We start from the raw sequence: 18,705 nt of genomic DNA, 5'->3' as shown, positions 1-18,705 counted from the left end.
ATTGTAATTGTTGTCCTTCCCGCACTGGTATTTCTACGCAACGAGGTGTGTGTAGGTGTGGGGAAGGGGGGGGGGGGGGGGCAGGATGTAAGATTGTTTTAAGTTTGATATCCTATACTATAATACTCGAAGTTGTTGTTGTTGTCGCGGCCTTTATGTATTTCCTGTTTTATTTCGGCGTTGCTGGTTTCTCTATCTCCTCCCGAGCCGTCGGCTCCGGGCAGTTGCGACCGGTGCCGTCGGCCGCAGGAGAGTATCCTACATCGAATGGCGTGGGTTTCGTCCCCTCTCCGCCTCCGTGTCGACGTCGAGGACGAAAAAGAAAAATTAATTAGCTACATGCATAATGCATATTTGTGCGTGACGAAAGAGCCGAGCGTTTCAATATTCACGGAACCTGCGCTGGCCTCCTGCTTTCTCGATCTTCCATCTTTTAGCTTGCAGAGACACTGGGGGATACTAAAGATGATGGTGCAACGAAATCTCTGACATCTTCCGGCGGACGCGCACGCACACACACAATGTACCTCGCAGAACTCTATACACACTCTACACTGTGTGTATATAGTTCTGTGATGTACCTTTGCCTCCGCCTGTTACGTGTACTGAATGTATTGACGATGGTTTCACGAATCTGTGTGTGCGTGACATGGACATTTACGTACAGTTCGCTATTATTGGCGTCCCCAAATGAAAACAACGAACGTTGGTTATGTAATTGTATTTTGCACAACTGCAGAATACTATATGCAGCTCAGGTACGTCATTTAGTTTGCTCGTCGTTTGCTCTCAAGTCCGGTGTCATTGTACGCAGACTGTTTAGGACGCGGCTAAATATATTTGCCGATCGTACCCTTACATATCAGATTACACGCGCAGCTGTGTCCATTCGTTTACTGCAGAGCTGCTGTAATCATACATATTCATAAGATGAGCGGACGTAGAGGAAAACCTCGCTTTGCCGACCGCCTATTTTTAAAATTGCAAGTGGAAATAGAATGTGTGGTTCTATGGTCTATCAAACCAAGTTTTGGTGACAAAAAAAGAGGGAGCAAATGAAGACAAATGCAGTGATGTATATATTCTTCTTTCTTCCATAACATGGGAAAAATATTAAAGAAAAAAAAAACGAGGTCGTGAGAACCTACTCCCACGGGTGCCTATTAAACCTGATGACTATGATCTCCCCCTCCCCAAATAATAACAATGATGATAATAATAATAATAATAATAATAATAATAATAATAAGGATAATGATAATAATGATATAATAATAACAATAATAGGAGCAATAATTGTAGGCCTAATATTAATTATGATAATGTACAATCTGAAGCAGATGTAGTTCTATATTGATATGATATATCAAGCCAAGTTTTGGTGATTAAAAACAACAAGGAGGGAGCAAAATTATGAAGACGAAAATATCTTATTTTTCTCTCATAACGTGGGGAAAAGAAACATGAAAAAAAAACACAAAACAAACCGAGGCCTTGAGACCAGCCGTGGATTCCCGCGGGTGCCCGCGTGGATGCAAGAGCAGGGGGTAATCAAAGTCATAGTGTTAATATCTTCCCGTTTCAACGGGAACAACCTGTGGGCAGAACTTTCGGGGAATCTCATTTGCGTTTTTGGTAATTTTTCCCTGAATGTTTTTGTTTTTTTGCCCTGCGGAGGTGGAAATGTGTGTGTGCGTGAGGGGGGGGGGGAGGGGTGGGGGGCAACAAGACAACTGTTGGACTTCAACGGGTGCAAATAACCCCTCGAAACTCAAGTTCTATAATAAAAGCAAGTAGTGGCGGGAATGATCCCTACCAATGGACCGGATCGCCTGGCATATACTACAAAAATGTATTATAAAATTTCTGGGAAGGGTGGTCATTTAGAAGACAGCACAATTAACGAAAGAATGAGAAGACTTTTCTTTTTATTTCTTCAATAAAAATGTGCAAAATCGTATTATGAGAAAAAAAAAATAAAACCCCTCAGACCCGTGGATTTCCACGGGTGCTGCTAGTATTAAAATAAACACGAAAGTTGACCGGAATTTTGTATAATATGAAAGAAAAAATGAGCAAACAAAATGAAATTTCATCGGGATTTGAACCCAAGACCTTTGGTTTGTCAGAACGGCTCCCTTACAGACCGAGCTTTAGAAAGCCCAACACCATCTCACGTTTTGACCGTTTCAGGTTTACAACTTCCCCTTTTATATGATTTATGCTTTGTCTTATGGTTCAACTCATTTATTTTTCAAAGTTTTTATTTGAACTTAAGTTTTGACAGTTTTTAATTCAATATTGTTCAAAGCAATTTTTTTTAACCACACCTTCCTGTTCTTTTAAGATACGTGACTTTCTACAAGAAATAATAACAGTTCTCATCCAAACTGCCATTTGATTTGGCAAATATGATGTATTAAACCATGCATATTGGGCGAGAGACATGTCGTTTTGCCAAGCAACGCTTGGAGCGAAGAGGGTTTCTCCTCGAGATAGGAGGTTTCAACAAAAGCAATGCAGAGCGAGTTTATTACCTCGATTCTGTTGGCAAAACCACACATCATGACAAAATCTTGGAAAAAACAATAATACAAGTTTTACGACTTTTTTGTGGAAATACTAAAATAATTACATTAGGCACGTGTAGTTAGCCTATCGTAGAAAAAAAGAAGAAGTAATTGGTAAGATACAGGACTGGTTTTTCTAGAATATCAATCTCGAACCGTGTCGAACATGCCCAAACAGAGATACGTGATTTTGCCTAAACACGGACAATGTATACGTGTATCAATGTTCAGACATTTCTCCTCGCTTTCTTAAAGGTAATTAATGTTTACACTTATGAGACGATCGATACAGTACGAAATGAAATAAAAATGTGTAATGATATTAGACGACATGACACATAATATCATTGTCTCGATGAGAACTCCTGAATAGAACCCAAAGTGTAGTCGTATACAAAACAAGTTTTGAGGAGGGCGATTACGACCTCATTACAAGCGTTTACTACATATCCACGTAATTCTGCAAAATATAAATCAGTCTTCAATGTAAGAAAGGAGTAGGAGTTAAACCCGGACTATATTCGTATATGAAAAACAGGGCCCGCTACATATAGTCTGAGAGCTGGCTGCTGGTCAATTTACCCCATCAAGCCCATAAGGTTTGACCCCTGAGAGTTGCTGGGGCCACCCTCCTCATTAAAAAAATGCCCGTCAGCCTGGTCCCTGAGGGCGGGTTCGGCCCCCAGGGACCCCCGAAAAGGCCCTCCGGCGGGTGTAATTTACCCCATGGAGCCCATGGACCAAACTTGGCCTATATGAATGTCCTATGGGTGTACATAATCAAAATATAAAAACTGACAAAATATCTGGTCGGGAAAGGAGTTGCCAGACCGCTTGTTTGCAGGCATAAAACCTTGTTTTTGGTCAAGGAGTCTGCGCCAAGACTACACTGTCCCATAGGCCCTGTACTGTAGCGTCTCCCAACAGGCTGACGGACAGTGCCAGTTAGTGCATGTAGTAGTCTTGGCGCAGACTCCTTTACGCTCAACAAGGGTTTGTGCCTGCAAACTACCCGTTATACCCTGGGACCCAGGGTAGTTTGCATGCACAAATTGACCACACACACACCCACACCCACACACACACACACACATTCACACATGACTCTATGTATACTAAGAATACCGTAACACAAAACATGACCAGTGGTTTCTCCATACAGCCATGATACCTTGCACATACCTATAATTATTATGTTCATAACTTTTGAATGTTTTACATCGATACTATCAGTGAACCTTCAAGCAGGAACACTGAAGAGATTTTGAAATTTGTGTGAAATTGTATTCTGTTTTACTGGCCACACAACCTGCTTACCCTTTATTATGTATCCACTATATAAGACAAATATATATATATATATATATATGTTGATAAGGTAGTCCACGTGTTGGCAAGATAAAAAGATAAGTAACAAAGCTGCAACAAAGTTCATGCTGTATTCACCAACGGTTTATTTCTTCACACAAATTTTCGGGCGTCTCGCCGCCCTTTCTCAAGTGTTGATACTGAGAGAACAATAACAAAATTAAGCCATAACAATATATTGCAACCGTGTTACTAAGGATGCGCGCTTTAACGCATCCATGCTAGGCATCCTAACACCCAGCGCGCATCCTGGCAACAGTACAATGTTACGTCATAATGAAATTACAATGAGTATAAAGCATACATGAAAAAACTTGGCACGACTGATACAGAAGTAATTCCTCTGAATACGCAGCTGCGGTGGTAATGTAAAAGCAGTGCATTATTTCTTTCAAAATTCAACATACACATAAATTAACTTTAATTCTAGTGTATAGATAATCTTTACATAATCTGAAATTATCATGATCAATATAAACATTCGATTTTTTAAAATCAAACTGAATCGTCACACTGATGGTTATGCAAAATATGTGCAAGCAGTTTACCATTCCTTTCAAACTTCAGCATACACATACATTAACTTCCAAATTCTGGTGAGTAGATAGTCTTTAAATAATCTGAGACTATAGCATGAATATGAAATACGTGAAAAATCATATTTTTCTTCTTTTGATTAAATAGATACGTCACAATACGTCTCGGAGTGGAAAAAAGACTGGTTCCAAGAAATGGTTAAAAGGAGCGTCAGCATTATATCACTCAAGCAATATAATGATAAGATCTATTGCAGCGGGGTAAACGGGAGAACATACAACAATAAGCGGCGCGCCTACTTGTAAAAAGTGTAGTTCGTGAGCCATGATAGATCTATGTTCATGCCCTGTCCCTGGAAGCTTCGTGTGCGGATGATTGTTTTTAGTTCTTTCACGTGTCTTTCTTCAAATGCTTCCATGTCCTTGTATAAAATGCAACATTGCAGATCTGTTAGTGTGTGATTTGGTTTGTTGAAGTGTTGTGCGACTGGATGTTGTGTTTGACTTCTAATGATTGTGCTTTTGTGATTGTTGAAACGTTGTCTAAAATTTGTTGTTTCTCCGATGTAGACAGCCAGGGGACATTGCTTGCATGTAAGGCTGTATACTACATTCTTGCTGTTGCAGTCCCCTGACGTCGGATGGAGGGTGTGGCCGGAGCCAAGTGTGATATCTGTATCTGTGATTAGGTGAGCGCATATTTGACATCGTTTGTTTCCACATTTATGATTTCCAGTAGGATTGATTGTTCTGTTGACTCGAGATCGTGTAAGCAAACTCTTCAGGTTGCGTGGCTGTCGTTGTGCATGTAAGGGACGTGCTGTTAACTCGGGAGCTACCGATTGGACTTGTTTGAGAGTAGGCCATTCTTTCCTCACTTCCTTCATGAACTGTTGAGATGTGGGATGATATGTTGTTACAAAGACTTTGCGTGTGTGTGAGTCTTTGGGTTTCAGATTATCATGAAGGAAGTGAGGAAAGAATGGCCTACTCTCAAACAAGTCCAATCGGTAGCTCCCGAGTTAACAGCACGTCCCTTACATGCACAACGACAGCCACGCAACCTGAAGAGTTTGCTTACACGATCTCGAGTCAACAGAACAATCAATCCTACTGGAAATCATAAATGTGGAAACAAACGATGTCAAATATGCGCTCACCTAATCACAGATACAGATATCACACTTGGCTCCGGCCACACCCTCCATCCGACGTCAGGGGACTGCAACAGCAAGAATGTAGTATACAGCCTTACATGCAAGCAATGTCCCCTGGCTGTCTACATCGGAGAAACAACAAATTTTAGACAACGTTTCAACAATCACAAAAGCACAATCATTAGAAGTCAAACACAACATCCAGTCGCACAACACTTCAACAAACCAAATCACACACTAACAGATCTGCAATGTTGCATTTTATACAAGGACATGGAAGCATTTGAAGAAAGACACGTGAAAGAACTAAAAACAATCATCCGCACACGAAGCTTCCAGGGACAGGGCATGAACATAGATCTATCATGGCTCACGAACTACACTTTTTACAAGTAGGCGCGCCGCTTATTGTTGTATGTTCTCCCGTTTACCCCGCTGCAATAGATCTTATCATTATATTGCTTGAGTGATATAATGCTGACGCTCCTTTTAACCATTTCTTGGAACCAGTCTTTTTTCCACTCCGAGACGTATTGTGACGTATCTATTTAATCAAAAGAAGAAAAATATGATTTTTCACGTATTTCATATTCATGCTATAGTCTCAGATTATTTAAAGACTATCTACTCACCAGAATTTGGAAGTTAATGTATGTGTATGCTGAAGTTTGAAAGGAATGGTAAACTGCTTGCACATATTTTGCATAACCATCAGTGTGACGATTCAGTTTGATTTTAAAAAATCGAATGTTTATATTGATCATGATAATTTCAGATTATGTAAAGATTATCTATACACTAGAATTAAAGTTAATTTATGTGTATGTTGAATTTTGAAAGAAATAATGCACTGCTTTTACATTACCACCGCAGCTGCGTATTCAGAGGAATTACTTCTGTATCAGTCGTGCCAAGTTTTTTCATGTATGCTTTATACTCATTGTAATTTCATTATGACGTAACATTGTACTGTTGCCAGGATGCGCGCTGGGTGTTAGGATGCCTAGCATGGATGCGTTAAAGCGCGCATCCTTAGTAACACGGTTGCAATATATTGTTATGGCTTAATTTTGTTATTGTTCTCTCAGTATCAACACTTGAGAAAGGGCGGCGAGACGCCCGAAAATTTGTGTGAAGAAATAAACCGTTGGTGAATACAGCATGAACTTTGTTGCAGCTTTGTTACTTATATATATATATATATATATATATATATATATATATATATATATATATATACATGTAGCCCAGATGGCTACTAGCACATATAATAAAGAATAGACTAGAAGAGGATAGAAAGTTAAAGAAAACAGAAGCATTACAGTTGTTTTCCAAGTCACCCTGTGACGTCAGTATGAATCAGTCTTTTCCCCTTCTTGGAGTTTATGAAACCCTTTATTTTGCTTCCAGCTAAGGGCTTTTTACACTTGTGTTTCTTAACCCCGGACTTTCTCTGACCCAGGACTATCGTTAGTCCCGTACCAATTTTTTCAGCTTTTTACACTCGCCAATTAGTCCCGTACTATCTCTTGTCCGGGGCTAAGGAGAAAACTGACCTTTTTACACTCGTATTTCTTAGCCCCGGACTTTCCAAACCACACACTCTAAAAAATGCGGGGTTAAAAGTGACCCCGAACGGGGTTGAAAATGACCCCGCATACTTGGTCAACTATGCACTAACCCCGTGCGGGGTCACTTTAACCCCGCATTGCGGGGTCACCCAAAATGACCCGGCAGCGGGGTTAAAATCTAACCCCGGCGGGGTTAGAATTCAAGCCCGTCGCGGGGTCATTTCTGGATGACCCCGCATGATTGCGGGGTCATTTAAAAAATAACCCCGCATGACTTGCGGGGTCATTAATCCGACCTTTTATGGGAAGCCAAACATGACGAATTATTTTCACAAATGTCAAATTTTCACATCAAATTTGATAAACAGATTTACATGAAGCTTATTTGTTTTTTCTACCCAGAGCAAAATGTAAAGTACATATCAACATGATACGGCATTCCATGATCATTGAAAAGAAAGAAAAGAAAACGAAAGCGTACATTTAGAGTCTAGCAAGCAGTCTTGAAGAATCATCGATCACTGGCGTAATTTGTATGCTTTGTATTGATCAATACCAAAATATCAGAATCAGCTCTGCAATGATTCCCTCCTGCTTATGCAGATTTTGGAGAAAGTGGGCGTGTGTCAAAAGATGTTATGATTCTAGATATGACTTGTAATTGTAGATAATGATTATGAATAGATAAGTACATCAGTTTTCCTGGGATTAGAATAACGATTTTAACTTAGTGTAAAATGTAAAAATAATTTCAGTTTTATACAACCAACACAAAAGCACACAAATCACTGCAAAGTATTCGTTTCTCTCCCAATTTATTTAGCACTACAATTCTATCAGAAGAAATTCAACATTTGATCGTGATCATTTCATTTTAGTCTTTGTTACAAGCATGCGTTTGTTTACAGTTGGATTTAAAAAATAAAGCTAACCAATTTACAATTGGTCAAAAATCAAAGCAAACCGTTCAATAATAGGGTTCTATAGTGCCCGGGGCCAGAGTTGTCTATTTCTATAACGAGAGACCGCCGATGTGTGATAAAACTAGAGAGTTAGTCTGAAAGTCTGCTAGTCCTTAGACTTTGATTCGAGAATGATAGAGCCAGGACGTCCAATACTAAGTAACTGAAACTCACTTACGTGATTAGGAGAGTTAAGCTGCGTCTGCGATAGGTTTAAAAAGTACATAGATGAGAAGATGATCCGTTCGATATAGCCTACATTTATAGAAATTTTGATTTATTCCATATTCCAAGTTGGTGGCGTTGATCAGAAGGATGATGGCCTGGAAAGGTGCCACGATGTCAGTGAATTCGTTCCAGCTTGGCTCAGTGAAGAGCTCGATCGGCGGCTAGACTAGATTTACATGTTCCTGATTTCCCTGGGCCTACCTGTTTACGACGACGATGATGACAAGATGTGTCCAGCCCTACCTCGACGATGACCTACATGTAATTTAAATTTCAGGCGCAATGACAAACATCTCAGCAAAGTTCGATCTCGCGACGAAGAAACACCTACAAGAGCACGATGATTAAAATACACCTTCTGTTGCAACAAATCTAGAAGTAGAACTCTCTTTACTTTAGTTGAAGCTGACGATGTCGATGTCGATAAACAGTAACCGTGCTTGAAGTGGAAAACCGGCGGCGGCTCCAACTATACAGTAGCTTCCGTATCTGTACACTTTCTTCTGAAATGAGAACAGTGTATGGTTTACGTAGGTGTAGGATTCAAAATCAGAATAGGAGCCCAATAGTTCCGTAAAAACAAAGTTGAGTTATCTGCACGTTGTAGTAGAGCGGTTAAACCCTCAAAATCATGAGAATTGTGCAAAATTTGACTAAAGTATGAAACGTTCACCAGTGTTAGTACATACCATAAGATTCATTTTAAGATCAGGAGGTAAGTCTGATTTGACCTCTGATGACCTCCAGAGGTCAATGAACTTTAAATATCAGAATATTGATGTTTGGAGGCATTTGTGAATGATAGGCTTAGATCTTGGTTACGCTGCACTAAATATGCATTTGTACTACAAATCTTCTGATTCCACAGGGTATTGACAGGTTTCTACCTTTGACCTCTGATGACCTTTAGAGGTCAATGACCTCAAAATACCATAATATTGATCTGTGATGTTATTAGTTAATGATAAACATGGTTAAGATGTGCAAAACAAGCATATCTGTTTTGCAATGAAACTGTCTTCATATTCCAAAGAGCAAAGACAGGTTTCTAACTCTGACCTCTGGTGACTTTTTAGAGGTCAATGACCTCAAAATATCATAATATTGATCTGTAGTGTCATTAGTTAATGATAAACACGGTTAAGATGTACAAAACAAGCATATACCTGTTTAACAAGAAATTGTCTTTACATTCCAAAGAGCACAGATAGGGCTCTACCTTTGACCTCTGGTGACCTTTAGAGGATGTACAAAACAAACACAATTGTAGCCCAGATGGCTACTAGCACATGTTTATAATAAAGAATAAAATAGAATAGAATAGAATAGGATAGAGAGTAAAAGAAAACAGAACACTGCGGTCGTTTTCCTAGACACCCTGTGAGGTCAATATATGCTCAGTCTTTTCTCCTTCTTGGAGTTTACGAAACCGTTTATCTTCCTTCCAGGTATTTCCTTTCTTTTTTTTTCTTTTCTTTTTTTGGTCAAAACCACCTCTTCCAAGAAAATTCTATGGTCATAGGAATTTATGAGTTTGATGTTGGCTACTTTCCGCGCTAGTGGTCAGCACTCTCCATCCCAAAGCCCCGCGCCAAATTACGGGGAATGACGTGATGACATGTTTTTGCCCTCTGATCCCCAAACATAAATGACCCTCTGAGCTGGAAGGTGGCCCTCCTGCCAGAATTTATCCCTCTATTTTAGCATTTATTGTTTAGTGGAGTGGGTCAAACAGGAACTCCATAGACAAATTCAGGGGTAATGACCCAGAACAACGATGATGTTGGTTGCCATAGCCTAAGGACACTAATATTCATTTGGTTTATCATTTTGATATCCAAGAAACAATAAAGTCTTTACCAGTGGTTACAGAGAACAAGTGAATGAAGAAACTAAAAGAGAGTGGGCGAGTTAATCAGAATTAGAGATGAATCATAGAAATTTGAGTTTTCACAGAAACGAATAGGAGGAGCAAATTGAACATTTGACCAGTTAGGAATTAATTTCTAGTGAACGCCACACCCCATTATAAGATTGAGCCAATGAAATGCTTTAGGGAAAGGAAGTTTGTTAGTAAATTAGTTATAAAAAAACATGTCTCAGCCGAGAAATAAGTTAGAGTGGCAAGCACAGTGGGAGCGGCTTCACACTAAGTCTATGTAGTGAAGCAAAGGCAGCAGAGTATTTTGGAATTTTGAGGAACTTTGAGAATAGTTGGAGACTACAGAGATAAAGTCAGGAGTTCCCCTTTCTTGGTACATCATGCCCCCCCTCCCCTCCAAGTCAACCAACTAATCTTTAACGACGCTGAATGCACCATAGACCTACGCTGTGAATGTGATGAGGATCTGACTGTCATGACTGAACCGGCGAGCAGCAGGACATTAGGAAAAACTATGAGTCACGATAAGACAAAACTTTGGTTTACGCCAATTTGGAGTGCAATTACAAACTCCAAACAGTCAACTGGTGTCATCGGAGATGTTGAAGCGCCCTGTCAGACTGATACAAAGTGGAGAGTGATGGTGACGAAGAGAATACTGACAGCGTGACGGCAGACCGCTCAACGGACGGCCCAGTCACACTGAAGAGATCGACAATGACATGCAGACGAGGACCTCATTCGTCGACCGAGAGTAATCATTTAAGAGGAATGACTTTAATTTACGTTTGAAGACATTTCAAGAGATGTAGTAGTCTGATATGTTAAGGGGCAAATCATTCTACTGTTTGCAGGCCCCTATAAATCACTCTGTCGAGTAAATTATATATGAACCAAATGGCTTCTATTGAACATGTATTGTGTTGAAAAGTTCATGGTAATTCTTTTCCAGGCAAAATGTGTACATGAAAATTCCGATGTTAAAAGCATGTGATGGGAAATGTAAACAGTATGTGCGAATGCTTCTGTGTTTCCTGCTAAACTTGTTTGTTAGTGGGGAAAAGAAAAGAAAAGAGAAGAGAAGTCTCGCTCTACCACGTCTACATACCACAACGCCTACGGATATCTTTGTTTCACATTGTTTGTGGGGAAAAGAAAAGAAAAAAGAAGTCAAGCTTCATGAGAGATGTTCAGATCCCGCTAGACACCACAACGCCTACGGATGTCTAGGCTGAAGGTGGGTTTGAATGTCTTATAGGGCCGATAGAGCACCAACAGTAAGTGCAGATTAATTGGCACGCTATCTTTTGAAGAGAAACAATACTTTGTTTCACACAAGATGAAAAAGCAGAAAAACAACTGATAATCATCCGCTCATGTAAAATCAAGCAGAAGTTTTTCACAACATTTCAAGAGGCATCTTGGTGAGTTACAGTCTGTTAAACATGCCAATATACTGTGAAAAACAAATTGAAGGCCACCTGCAATAGGCCACCTGCAGTACAGCCTCGCATTTTCCGACATCACAAAAACTTTGATCAACACTTTCCATATATACTCGTGATGGAGATGGAAAATAATAAACAACAACATTGCAAGATTAATGCATTTCTTCCAAGACAACAGACAGGAACTGATTCCACGTAAAATAATAAACATGCATTTTGATTTTTTCCATGCATTTTTCCCATATCATTACACACAATCATTACACACGTATATTTGATATGGTGTTCAGCTCACTGTGTGCAGACTGAGCACGACCCGATAATTCAGAACCTCTGCCTGAGAAAGGATTGTAGCCTATCCCGCGAGTCAAAAAGAAGCTTTCTTATCATCTCGTGCACCCTGTACTCTATGTGCAATGCACTCATCATAGAGACAAGCTTGCCTTCACCCAAACTGTTTAGATATTGTCATTGGAAGATTCTGATGATCGCATACAGTGGCTGTGCACCTACAAGAACGCTGGTCTGACCTCAGGATGTCTATCCAGTTTAGTCGTGGAGGAGATTTGTGTGCCGATCTGTGCAATGTACGTAGGCTCAATCGCGTGCTTCACTGAAGACGCAGATGCTGCCCTGTCTTGAAAGAGATCGAGGGTATAGATCTAGACCAATTTCAGCAGGTTACACTAAATCATCACTTGCTGGCAGAGAGTCTTAACCGGATCATGCAGGTGATATTACCCGCTGCCAGCGTACCCTGATTCACACATTGGATGCAAACCGGATGGCGGCCATTAGTGGAAACAACCAATATTTGGACATGGGGGCACAACTCTTGGCCAGGCCCAAGTGTTAAGGAGTATCGAGCATAAAGAAGACAATTAGAGTAAGTAGTAGTTCCACTCCTATTTGGAATTGAGGTTCCTGAACAGGTCATTGAAAAAATGCCCAAAATTGCCTGACGTAATGACCCAAACTTAATTGGATGACAATAGCAAGTTGCGAGACACAGGGTTGCTTCATGTGGAATGCATGTTATGCCTCACAGTATGTCGCTTTCCAGATGGTCCATGACGTCACTGTATGCTTCAGGACCATGAGTCATTCACCGGAACCATACAGCCCACGAGCTTGACACTGACCAACACAGGCCCGCCAGCTCGAAACTAGGTAGCATTGCCCATGAGCTTGACACTTAGGTAAACCAGGCCCATAAGAGTCCGACACATGGGGGGAGGGGGAGGTCCACAAAGACCTCAACTGAATGGATTAAGCTTTCTGATGTAATACATATATTAATCTCGTGGGCCTTGTTTTCCTCGAGTGTCGAGCTCGCGGACCGCACAGCTTGTGGGCTTATTATGTTTGATGTCGAGCTCATTGACCTTGTTCATCTAGTGTTTAGGTCACGGGATGTATGACTCGTGGGCTGCGTAACTCATGGGCTGTACGACTCGGGTTGTTTGACTCGTGACGTACATCTGATCTGATGAGGTGGGCCTGTTGTTTTCTGGTTAGCATCTGTCACCCTTTCATCCAGTTCAAGGGACTTTGCCATATGCCTGTTCACAAACTATTAAGCATCAACCCAAAATATGGTACTCCCCTCCCCACCTTCCATGTTTAAGCGTACAAATTTTGTCCAGTGCAAATTGGATAATGTTGCACATAATTTCATGCAAGCTAGTCTGCATAACTAACCCAAACATAAATATTATATCTGAGGTCACTGCCATCACTGAAGACACGTAAGCTTCATTTCTGAAGTAATTGATGATATTCTAAAAGTCTGACCTCACATTGTCCTTAGAGGTCAAAGTTGGATATACACAGGGTAATGACCAATGTTCTGTGGAATGAGAAGACACTTCTTGTAGTATAAATGCTAATAGCATAATGCATGATTGCACACCAGGTATACAGTTAACCACTGAATATACATCAAATATCAATATTTTGATATTTTGAGGTCATTGACCTGTCACAGTCCTCAGAGGTCAAAGGCAGAGACGTGTAAATAATTTCCCTTGATCTGAGGAATAGAAAAACGATTCAGTTGTAACACAAATGAATTTTTAGGACATCGTTATGTTTATCATCAACAAATTGCACCAAATATCAAAATTCTGATTATTTGAGGTCATTGACCTCTGGAGATCATTAGAAGTCAAAGGTAGAAACCTGTCAAGGATCTATGGAACATGAAGACAATTCCACTGTAACAAAAATTAGTTTTTAGTACATCATTACCATATTTAACATTAATCAATGATGCAAAATATCAATTTTTATCAAATTTTGAGGTCATTGACCTCTGGAGGTCATCAGAGGTCAAAGGTAGAAACCTGTCAGGGTTCTATGGAACATGAATACAATTCCACTGTAACAAAAATGAGTTTTTAGTACATCATTACCATATTTAACATTAATCAATGACGCAAAATATCAATTTTTATCAAATTTTGAGGTCATTGACCTTTGGAGGTCATCAGAGGTCAATTCAGACTTACCTCCCGATCTTAAAATGAATCTTATAACATGTACTAACACTGGTGAAAGTTTCATGCTTTAGTCAAATTTTGCACTATTTTTCGGCTTATCTGTTCTACTATTGTAAATAGATCTGTGTCATGATTTTCTAGTATCTAGAAAGATGTAACGTTAATGTTAGAACTCTCATTCTTTTTTTAAGCACCCATTCTCATTCACGGATTCCAGCACTGGAACTACTAGTAGGCCTAGGCACTAATAGAATTAGAAATGCGCATTCCACAGCGCAATGCGAATGTAGGCCCCTAGGCCCTGCCTGGCTATAAAACGGAGGGAATTTTTGCTACGTTGTGTATAGATAGTTTCTAGGCCCACCTAGTTAGAGAGTTTCTAATTTTTATTTCTTTTCGTAGGCCTAACATGTTAGATTTATTCTACATCTGAACTTTTGCAGTGTTGGTCTGACTGGCTGGGACCAAAAATGAATACAAACAAAATATAGAAAGCACCACTGTCTGCTTATTTGCCGGGGCATAGGCCTACCGGTAATTTGTTATTGTTAAGGTACCGTATCGTCCGTAGTGAAACAATGAAATAAAATCTTAGGAGACAAAATACATTTGTAACAATAAACATCCGAACTTTCACATGAGTTATTATTTATTAAGACTAAAATTTGAGATCTGCATTCCGTTTTTTCTAGTGGGCTAGATCACGAAACTGTTTATCTAACTTTAACATGTTCGGCCTAACGTTAGACAGCTTGATCCTACGTAGTATAGGCCTAACTACATTAGGACCTACTTGCATATTACAAGTCATTTATGTAGGCTACATTGAACAAATAACAAAGGTCATTGTTCTATCTCAAATTCAGGGTTCTCTAACAATAACATGTTAGAGTCAGTCACATTAGGGGGGTAATACCCCCAGTATTCGGTCATTTATTAAAGGGTGTGTCTTAACAGTTCTGATTGAGGTTAACTATACAAAGCCCAGTCGCTGTGTAATAGGTAGCGACTGCACAGCGTACAGTACTTACAGCGTCTGGTCGGGCTAGATTGAGGCGAGGATTTAGCTTTTAACGTTTTGCGAGATATTTACAGAGACCACTCTATGTATGACTAGCGCTTCTATGAGATGTCAAAGAGCATGCAATTGTAAGGAGTAGGCCCCTATCAAAAGTTTATTTGAAGATAATCGGTTTTGAAATGGCCGAGATTTCCAAAAACAAGGAGAAACAAAGAGATTAAAAAAAGGCGTAGCCTTCGTTTTTCTTGTCATCACTTTTTTGGATATCTCAGCCGTTTGAAAACCAATTTTCATCAAATAAACGTTGAATCCTTCTTAAAATTACGTGCTGTTTCATATTTCATAAGCGGTTTCTCATTATCTCACTTTATGAATATGAATCTTATAAACGTGAATCCCCACCTCGACCAGTAACATAGCCATAGGGCCACTGTATTGGCAACAACAAGGTCCTACAGTCCTTAAGCTTTTCTGCAATATTTTATGAACTAAAATAATACATACATACATCATATCTACAGCAACGTATGTGAAATATATCAAATTTCTTTAATCTCAATTTTCATATTGTTAATATCTCAATCCCAAAAGATATCATTTTGAAAATCCCCCAGAATACGGTCACCGCGATCAGAATTCGGTCACGAGATATGCTTGAGTAGGGTCTAACATTAGGCCCTACCATTGTATTAATGATATTACGGTTTCATACTCTTATAGAGTCTAATAGCCTGGAATTACCAACGTTGCAAAAATGATAATGTAGACAGGGGGTCTATGCATTATACGCCAGTTAATGTGAATGAACGACATAGAAAGAGATATAAGAGGAAAATAGTACCGATAATTGCTTTTCTAAACACATAGTAGTCATTAAAAAACCGAAAGATTCGCTCCAGGCTTACCTTTCGCTTTGCACTTCTTATCACACATCCTCGAGGCCTCATCCCCATGGCCCGCCCAAAGCTGTCCGTGCCCGGCGCCCCATCTACCCGGCCGGCCAACCACAAATACATGAGGGGCCTCGACGCGCATCGCGCAGTTGATGTACATTGGCTACTTTCTCCAGCTAGTGGTCAGTTCTCCGCACTCTCCATCCCCAAAGCCCCAATCCAAATTACGGGAATGACGTGTTTTTGCCCTCTGATCCCTAAACATGAATGAGCCTCTGAGCTGGAAGGTCGTTCTCCAGCCAGAACTTCTCCTTTATTTTGATGTACTTTAGTGCAGTAGGTCAGACAGGAATTCCAAAGACAAATTCAGGGACAACGCCAGAAAAATGATGACGATGACGTTGGACGTCATAAGGACACTAGCATTCATTTGTTTTATGATTTTATTATCCAAGAAACAATTAAAGTCTTGACCAGTGTTTACAGAGAAAGAGGAAATAAAGAAACTAAAAGGCAGTGGGCGAATTAATCAGAAATTGAGATGAATCCGAGAAAAGGGAGTTCCACAGAAACGAATGGGATGAGCTAATGGAACAACTGACCAATAAGAAATTAATTTGCAGTGAAGATCACACCCCAAAATAAGATTTAGCCAATGAAATACTTTTAGGGAAAGGATACCAATAGTGAATTTGTTATAAAAGACCATGTTCGAGCAGAGATTGAGAGATAGAGAGGGGAAACAACAGAGGAGCTGCGTGATTAGAGAGACCGGCAGATAGAGAAGGGCCAAGAATAGTTGGAGACCATATCTGAGATAGAGTCAGGAGATCCCCTTTCCTTGTACATCATGCTCCCTCCATATTAATCAACTAAACTCTATCAACGCTGCGAACGTGACGAGGATCTCGGTTGGACTGCCCAAGAGTTACGTGAGTAACTGGTGGACAACGACAAGTTGAGAAACTATACGCCACGACAAGACACAACTTTGGTTTACACCAATCTGGGGTGTAATGAACTCCAAATAGTCGACTGGTACGTGTCATTAGAGATGTTGAAGCGTCCTGTCAGGTTGCCACAACGTGGACGGCAATGGTGACGAACTGTTTAAGGAAGCAGTGAAAGCAGACCGGTTAACAGACGCCCCAGCCCCGTGGACGAGCTCGATATGCAGGCGAGAACCTCATCCCGCGACCATGCCGATGTCGAGATAAGTGGCCACACCCACTAACATCATTTTCCCTATTAACCAAATCCCTCCCTTTCCCATAGATTAAGATGGTAGAATGTGAAACGGTCTCCAAAGGTGTGGAAGAGTTAAAGAATGATGTGTTCCATTGTGTAATAAGAAAAGGATTTTGTTTGTAAGCAGTATCTATATTTCAGACCTATACGAGGCAGGTCGGTGAATAAATATGCTGTTCGCAGCATTGACATTATCCATATAAATTTTATCCCTTCTCCCGCATTTTATATTCACTGTTGTTGTGAAGCAATAATTAGTCTCTTTTTGACGTTTGGAAATTTGTTGATGATTGGTGTCTATGTGATTAGCTAACCCCCGACCAGTACAGAGAGAAGCTAACAGACCAGACCAACATTTATCCGCCTCTGTACAACATTGGTCGCCCCTTGAGACAGTATTAGGGGTGTGGGGGTTGCATACATATATATATATTTGGAAAATGCTGAAATAAACCCTTTGTTGTGAGTAGACTTCAGTTTCTAAAATCATGCATTATACAGTATGATAGACTAAAATGTGAAATTATGTTTTATATTATATGTAATAAATTCATGCCAAATACTGGTCAGTTCAGGGATCATAAGACTGCAACTGAAACATGTGCAATGCTTATCATAGGCCTACATTATACGTAATTTATGTAAGCTTTAGTCTTCCATAGAGTGTGATGCATGGTTTGATGTGTAATTGCCATGGTTTTGAATGGCAACTAAATCATAAATATGAACTAGGACCTGCATTGTAACTGTATATGGTATGTGACACCCTGGAAGTATTATCTTTTTTTTTTTTTTGGGGGGGGGGGAGGGGGGAGGGGGTAGACAAAGTATCTCAATGAGCAGTTGACAAAAATTCTAATATAAAAGAGAACACAACATGTAAATGCTCTCAACGTGCATGCTATTGTTAAAGAAAAGAAATTAAGCTAACATTTCATTTAGCTGGTAATTTTATGTTTCACGTTGTGTGTATATGTCCCGGGTTAACGGCAATCATATACTATGATGCGCTCTTTGCAGTGTGTGACACCGTAGGTTGAGTTTTGTTTGTGTGGGGCTGGGGAACTGAAGATGAAGTACAGTGTATCTCCAGAAATAAGGAGTTGACAAAACTGCTGATATAAAGAGACCACAAGACCAAGTTAATACTTCCAGCCTATATGCTATATAAAAAGAGAGCTATTATGTTTCAACTTGGTGTGTACTGGTCACGGTCATTGTCAGTGTTTGCAGTATGTGACACCATTTGTGTGGGGCTGGGAACTATTATAAATAAACTATATCTCCATAAATAAGAAGATGACCAAAAAAAAAAAAAAA

General features: G+C 40.0%; 1 protein-coding gene across 1 annotated transcript in view; it reads right to left on the bottom strand.

Annotated features, from left to right (window-relative positions):
• Nucleotides 1-18,705, bottom strand: part of LOC139740162 (organic cation transporter protein-like) — a 38,762-nt gene that overhangs the window by 4,327 nt on the left and 15,730 nt on the right. The window lies entirely within an intron of this gene.

This window comes from Diadema antillarum, unplaced genomic scaffold (genome assembly GCF_040938485.1).
Source record: "Diadema antillarum isolate AM-2024a unplaced genomic scaffold, OU_Dant_1.0 seq00000839_RagTag, whole genome shotgun sequence".
In the NCBI taxonomy this organism is placed as follows: Eukaryota; Metazoa; Echinodermata; class Echinoidea; order Diadematoida; family Diadematidae; genus Diadema; species Diadema antillarum.
This window is presented reverse-complemented; position numbering and strand designations above follow the sequence as displayed.